Below are 7,894 nucleotides of genomic sequence, written 5' to 3'. Positions count from 1 at the left end.
TTTACAGATGCCTGGCCTTTCTTGTTTAGAGGCCTTATTATTAACTTGCCCCAGATCATAAGCTCCCATTTGCTCAATAAATTGAAGTGGAAGTTCAGGCCTCTGTCTTCTTTGAAGGAACACAGTCCTGTGGCTAGAAATCTTTAAAGATTCTCTTCTTTCTCTCTGCCTTCAAATGTGATGAAGCCATGATATCTCAACTCCTGGAGGATCCATGGAGACTTCTTTAAAACTTACCTTGTACTGGCACCTGTCATCCCATTAAGCATTCTTCTTCTCTTCAGATCCCAAAAGCTTCCTTTTGCTTTCTCCCCACATTTCATATGTTTAATACTATTATGTTCTTTGTCCTATTTAAGAGTTTTGTAGAGGAAACATAAGAAAAACTGCAATGTAATGTGCCAACTTTATTCTGATTCTGACCAATAAGAACTTCCTTTCATATGACAAACTTTTTCATCATTGAAAAATCTAGTTCCTTATCCTAAACTCTAGCTATGTATACAGTTATGAAATGAGCAGTTTATTTGACCTGAATATAACACTGTGAGTATCAATATACCTTTGATAAAAGAGGTTTGTGTGTGTTTGCATGTGTGTGTTTGTGTGTGTGTGTGTGTGTGCGTGCGCGCGCGTGTGTGTGTGTGTGTGTGTGTGCGTGTGTGTGTATGTGTGTGTGTGTATTCGCATGCGTGCGTATGTGCACTAGCTAGGCTATGAAAATTTAATTGATATGGAGAAAAGCTAAAATAAATCTAACTTTTATAGAGTTAATATTAATTGCATTCAAACAGAGATCAGAAGCACTTGTAATCTCGCTGTGTTGTTTATGTCAGTGAATCAGAAAATAAGAGGTAGTCATGCATCACATTTTTTTTTCTGCACTTTAATGAGTTCAGGAGAGGTCAGGAGATCAGAAAATTTGTTTTACCATACATTTTCAGGTTAAGAATTTGTTTGCATGCTAATACAGTATTAAGCTATGAACATATAAACATAAGTAATAGTTGAGCCAATATTTTTATAATGTAGAAACAAATTCTTCATTTAATAAAAGTATCAGGTAAGACAAGTACTGTGGCCATTCAGAGCCAAGAATACATTAGTGTCTTCATTTTTATATTTGGTTTTCTCCTAATTTTGTATTATATTACATAGGGTGGTACTCCTTCAAAGAACAGTAAATAGTAGTGACTACCCAGGAATCCTCCATGCCATCAACATTTAGACCTTGACTGGGGACTTGCTTAATCAGCTGTCCCATCTTGGATACAGTAGTTCAACCCAGTTTGGGATCAGAGTGAGATTTTACCCCAAACCAAAATACAATCCTTATTAATAAAAACGTCAGCATCAAAGCATGGTATCCCTTCTAAGACTTTAGACCTCACACCCCTCCCTGTACCTCTCACACACCAAAGCGATACACCCTCTGTTCTAGAAACCCCCAGGACCAGGTTCCAGGCAACTGCAGACTCTCTATGAGGCTTTCAGGTGAGTTCTACACTGTTCACTCTGCTGAGACTTGTCTTCTGCAGAAACCCTACTACATTCCCTGATTGCAAAGTTTTCTGTATTACATATTCCACAACAACATTTTGCCGTGACATCCTCGCATTCTCAGGAAGCATCCGAGAATATCAGGTTTTCTCAGAGAAGATGGGGCTTTCCAGGCCCAGAGTTGCTTGAACTATCATCCAGGGTCAAGTAATCAGAAGCAGCAGGAGTTATAGTAAGTCTCTACCACCTCCCCCGACTGCCGGAAATCTATGTTTCTTCTAAGGACTTGGGCTTGTATGTTACAGAAACTTAACTTTACAAACTATGCTCTTTTATTTCTCTAGTTACCAAAGTCAAATCCACAACTTTCCTTCAGGATAGGAGTGTGTAAACTTTTTCTGTGAACAATAAGATAAGAAGTATCTTGGCTTCTCATATTTACAACCTCTCTTTCGATTACTCAGTTCCACTCTAGAGAAAAGATGGCTGTAGACAACATAGAAATCATCAAGCCACCTTCCTGAAAAACAATCCACACAACATATGTGCGGCTGGCTAACTTTGTTCATCAGTGTGAAGTATGATGCCAGATTTTTCCAGAAATTTAAATTCTACTTTTTGACAATCTACTCCCATGTACTTATGTATAATACTCACATGTTTATACAAGTGACTAAGTCCTCTCATTCCCTTCATTATAATGATTATTGACCAACAGTTTGCAATTTTACTTGCATAGCTGCTTATCTTATTCTTTTCTTATACGTCCAAATATTTTGTTTCTATACATAAAATTATATACCTTTGATAAGCCATAAAACACATTTAAATGCTATAGGAGCAGACATTCTTTAGATTTGACACAATAGAAAAGATGTTATGTTAACATTTATTTAAAACAGAAGTTAACATTTTAAAACTTCTAATAAACAAATAACCAAGATTTTACATAGGCAATACACTCTAGGGATTTGGCAACATTGATGAGATTTTTTTCTGAAGCATTTTGGATACTGAAAGATCATATTTTTATATGTAACAATGGAAATCTATAATGCACACTTTTGTGTCTAAAGTGCTATAAGAAAGTATAGATAGAAATGGTCCTCAAGAGGCACCAAAAAGCTAATTCTACTCCAGCTCCACCATACAATGCAGCATGTGCTCAGAGGGAAGCAGGTTTGCATGCTTTAGTCATCACAAAATTCTTGAGCATATCCTGAAATAGTGGGACTCCTAGATCACATGCTGATGGACTAAACATGGGACCAAATATCTTTATTACCACATGGAAATATTTCAGCCATGGTAGTTCTTAACTCAAACAAAAAAGGGTATTCAATGATAAACATAATGAGATATATCTGAATCATATCTATAGAGTCTATTCACTTTGTGGGTGTTGTGGGTTTGGGAATATATCCATAGATGACCATTCATGCCTATGTGGAGGTCTGAGAAAATATCTGATGTCTGGCTTTACCATTCTCCTCCTCAGTGGTTTTGAGACATAGTCTCTGACTGAACCTGGAGCTTACATTTCAGCTACAATTTATCAAAAAGGCTCCAGATTTTCTTTCTCTCCCTGAAAATACAGACTGTCCCAGTGACTGAAGCTTAGTGAATGGGCTTGAAGGTCACTATGCATAGTTTTGAAATGTTAAAAACCATCAGTTTCTAACATCTAACACCTTGTTAATATTAAAATAGTATGTTACCTCTTCTCTATATGTAAAATATTTCTTATGATTTATAAAGTTGGCCAGCAGATTAAAGGGTTAATAAAACAAACTAATTATATAGATATGTTTTCTTTGGGAAAAAGTGATAGCGTCACATTTTGGTTCCTCAGTCAACAGTTCAGGTGATAGTGCTGGTGGATACACTGTTCCTGATTGCTCCTCAGCTAAAAGAAGGTGCAAAACAGGAGACAAAATTTGTTCTCATTTTTCACACTATCTCACAAGTTCTGAGGAAAAGAGTCCCGGGCCTCCTTCTCTGTCCTCCAACCTTCACACTTACAATCATCTACTCTTCTGAGGAACTCTAGTTTTTTTTTTCATATACATTGACATCAGGAAATCAATCTTTAAGGTTAAAGTTACTGGTTACTATAGGAGTGGCCATTTTCTGGATACTTTAGTTTTAGATTAAGAGATACTAGTTCCTTACATATCTGTTTCATTTTTAGGATGTAATCTTAATTTGCTTTCTTCTGCTATGATAAAACATTCTGGTCAAAAGCAACTTGAGAAAGAAAATCATTTATTTTAAGAGTACAGATCACAGTCCTTAACTTGGGGAAGCCATAGCAAGAATATAAGTCAGGAGACTGGAGGCAGGAACTGAGGCTTACATTGTGAAGGGGTGGTATTTACTGACTTGCTCTTTGTAGTTTGTTCAAGTAGTTTTTTTTTACATCATATCAAATCAAATCAAATTAAATTTATATAGCATATGTGCAAGTTGGCCATCATGTGGATCCTAAACGACTGTAGTAGGATGCTATTTCCAGAGCTGTTGCTTGTTCACGATCTTCCTTACTGTAGTCTATCACAGTGAATTCTGAGCCCAGCGATGACCAGGGAAGGCTGTTGTGAAAGGAATGTGTTATGTTCTTGATAACAGAAATATAGACTGAACTTCAAGCATTCTTCACAATCAACCATGACCTTCTGAAAACCACTTGGGTACCTGTGTCTTTCCCTCCTACACTCCAGATACTCACTGCACTTCTGCAGAGTTCAGGGCTCTTTGACTAGAGGATCTAAAGATAAATTGTTACAAGCTATGTGTTGTGAACTCAGTCACTCAGCCTCAAGGATGCTCAAAGCCTCCTGCAACCAACTCCTCTAATTATCCATCTGGTGTTTGCATGGAAAGGGAGAGGGGGGGGGATTAGACACAAAACAACTCATTGAGTGGTTTTTTTTCAGATCAGAACATAAAACAATTCATAGCTTTAAAGGATAGGAAAAATAATTAGATAAGATGGGGTCATTGATTCCTTAAGTTGATGGGTCTCAGATAAGGGCAAGCATACTGGAGATCTAAGGGACTGGAAGGAAATTTTCTGAGATGATTCCTCCTTACAGAACACTTCTGTATGTCCACATTCCTTACTTATAGGACTGATCCTCCAAATCCCATCAGCTCCCAGTATCCATCTCCTCTGCACATAAAATGATATCTAAGCTGGAATTTGTGGCTCCATCAGCAACGAGTTCATGTATGTCCTTTATACATAAAACAGTGACCCTGCCCACTAATTGTTTTGTTTACTTAGTTTTTGTTTGTTTGGGAGTTTCAAAGTTTATATAACAAATTTTTGTTTCTATCACCATTGCCCTCTCTATTACCTCTTGCTTTCTCTTGCTGAAACCACTGTCCACTCCTACCTTCATGTCTTCTGAAGCGTGTGAATTGCTGAGTTAGGATTTCTTCCCAAGTGACATTTGATTAAAATGGACATATTTATTCTAGAAGCAAGTTTTAGAACAAATGTGCAACATTTGGCTTTAATAGAAAGCATCGCTGTGTCAATACATATCATGTGACACTTAATACCTGCTGATCTGAGATGCCTAATATAACTATGGACAGTGTTTTTTGATTTGGAAAGAAAATGTTGATTAAAATTTAATTTAGTCCTAATCATGAATCAGTTGATAGCCACTGATTGACCACATCATAATCTATGTGTGGAAAAAGATGAGGAGAATGTAATTGCAATTAGAACCTATGTTTGAGCCTTAACTTGCAAAATATTCAATGTTCTCAGTGTATTTGCAACTTACATTCGTACTGGGTGATACCAGATCAGTTTTATAAAATGTATCTTTTATTCTATAAAATTATTGCTTCTTTGTAATAAGTTAAAATGATTTACACAGAGCCTACAAGAATTGTACTAGCATATAGTTTCTGGGGAATGAATTCTGTATTTGTAAGTGGACACAAGCTACCCAAACACAACTCCCTTCTAGCCAAGTGTAATAAAAACCAGTATTTACTAGTGTTAATATTTTGAATGACTGAAGATAGACGATGTAACAAGGAATGAAGTATTTATGTCTCAGGGTAAGGAAATATTAAACATTCCCATAAGTATTTCCATTTCCATTTCCAGAAGTGGTCATCTTTTTAGTCATACATACATACTTCGAGCTATTCTCTTGTGTGGCAGCTTTCTGGACAGACTCTCTAAACTCAGGGAGCTCAGTCTCCCGTGCAGGGAGGATCAGTTAGAAACCAACTCATCTCTATGCTTACCGATCACTTGTTGCCATACAATATTCTAACTGGCTTGCAACACTTACTTATTCAGCTGTACCTAGACCTTTGGTGCTCTGTTTTAATTATACAAAACAGTCGAGAGAATTTTCATTACACCCTTGCCTATGTATTTGCATTGGAGATCACAGACGAAGAAATGGAAATTTGGGGGTCTAATGTCTGAACGTCAACTTGAGTAAAAAATGATAAATTCTGCAGTGTGCTTAGCGCAGTCACACTCCCCCGCCCCTAGCCACATTTCAGCCTCTATCTCTCCAGCAAGATTCAGATTCAAAGAGACCTGTCCCAGAAAACATTGTAGAACACTCAGTGTAGCCCTCTGGCCTCCATACACTTGTGCATACACTTATACATGTTCACATCGCATAAACATACAGAAACCATGTGCACCCATTGTTTTTCAGTGTGACTAGTAAAAACCTTAAACTTACTCTACAATCTTCCATTATATTTCTCTTGTATACCATTGCTCTGGAAACAGTAGAATTGAGCCTGGAAGGTGCACGCACGCACGCACAGGCCGGTGCCCTTGTAATGCTTCAGTGATTGTAGGGCCAGGACTGCAGCCTCCAAAGAGCAAGCTGTAGGTGCTTGGCTTGTTTCAACAATAACCATGGCAACAGCAACCCCTTAGGTGAAACCAGCCACCTGCGTTCTGAATTCTAGAGCCAGTGAGTGTACTGACACTTTTTCTATCTTCTCAAGCAATTTGCCTTTTCAGGGGGAAGTTAATGTTTGAGCAAAGGGACCTGGCAGTTCAGACTAGTTTAATAGTCTCAGCAACACCATAGAGTTTCCGGCCTTCCCTTTTCTATCTCATGAACACTGGAGAGAAATGGCTCCACTTTCCAGGAAATGAACTCGGTGACTGAGGAGTCCCTTACAATGCCCGAAAAGAACCTGTATCACTTCTTCCCATCATTACCACAAATCTCTTTCTAGGTCTCTCTACCTCTCCCATAATTCCTTCTAAATTAATGACAGAAAGCACCAGCTCTGGTTCATGACAATCTTCATATAAACTCCCTAGGAAAACAGAGTAGGCCCGAAGAACTGGCTCCAGCATCTAACTGTGGCTTTGGGGATAGGAGGGTCAGGGTTTGGGTTGTTCCGTGGGACTTACACAGGCATATTTGAGGACAGCGGCATACTGAGGAGAAAGTAAGGTTTGTTTTCCTTCCTCTGAGATCTGGAGTAAGTATGTACAATTGTAATTTTCAAGCAAAGTCCTCAAGTTTCAGATATCCTACTAAGCACAACTAAGGGCACCACTATCCAACCTCCTCTTTGATAAACTACTTGATCTTGCTTCATAAAAGCCAGACCATAAAGCACAGGAGCCCTGTGTTGTGTAGAAGTGGCCAGAGCCACCTGGCTGAGCTACTCAGCTGATCATATCTTTCTTCCTTTATGGTGACCCACTTCCTGGTTGCTGAGATGGCTTCGGAGCTAGCACGGTGCCCAGAGGCCTGAAACAAGGGACAGGTGACAGACACTATTTCCTTAGAATTCCCTTTCTGTCATTACCTCACTTGTACCCTAACCGTCATGTCCATAAAGCCAGAACAAGAGACCTATCATTACCAGATTCTTACCTGTGGTCACATTTAACACGTCCAACTGTGTTCTCAGCCCTTTGCTCACAGAATTTAGTGACTTTGGTATTGAGTGCAATGTTGGGCCATGGAACATCGCGATGAAGTTGACATCCTCAGTCCCCAAAGAGCAGGTACACCCTCAGACTGTTTGACTTCCCATACCTCCAGCTTTCATCAAGAGGGCTGTCCCCATCACCCCCAACCAACCAGACTTCCCCACTCTCTGGAGCCTCAGGTCTCTTGAAGGTTAGGCACATCTTCTCTGGCTGAGTCCAGAACCAGCAGTACTCTGCTATAGGTGTTGGGTCCTCATATTAACTGGTGTATACTGCCTGGTTGGTGGCTTAGTATCTGAGAGATCACAGGGGACTCTCTTTCTCTCTCTCTCTCTCTCTCTCTCTCTCTCTCTCTCTCTCTCTCTCTCTCTCTCTCTCTCTCTCTCTCTTCCTTTGTTCCTTTGTTCCTTTGTTCCTTCCTTTCTTACACTTTCCATTTGTTTT

The 7,894-nt window shown here is 39.0% G+C and overlaps 1 long non-coding RNA gene across 1 annotated transcript; it reads right to left on the bottom strand.

Moving 5' to 3' along the window:
• Nucleotides 1-3,748: 3,748 nt before the first annotated feature.
• On the bottom strand, nucleotides 3,749-6,546 carry LOC120099818 (uncharacterized). Its single transcript, XR_005499083.2, has 2 exons — nucleotides 6,228-6,546; nucleotides 3,749-4,091 (listed from the first exon to the last, which is right to left on the bottom strand). It is a non-coding gene; the product is annotated as an uncharacterized LOC120099818 (long non-coding RNA).
• Nucleotides 6,547-7,894: the final 1,348 nt, after the last annotated feature.

This window comes from Rattus norvegicus, chromosome 1 (assembly GCF_036323735.1).
Source record: "Rattus norvegicus strain BN/NHsdMcwi chromosome 1, GRCr8, whole genome shotgun sequence".
Lineage (NCBI taxonomy): Eukaryota > Metazoa > Chordata > Mammalia > Rodentia > Muridae > Rattus > Rattus norvegicus.
The sequence above is the reverse complement of the archived record's forward strand: the minus strand, read 5'-3'. Positions and strand labels throughout refer to the sequence as shown.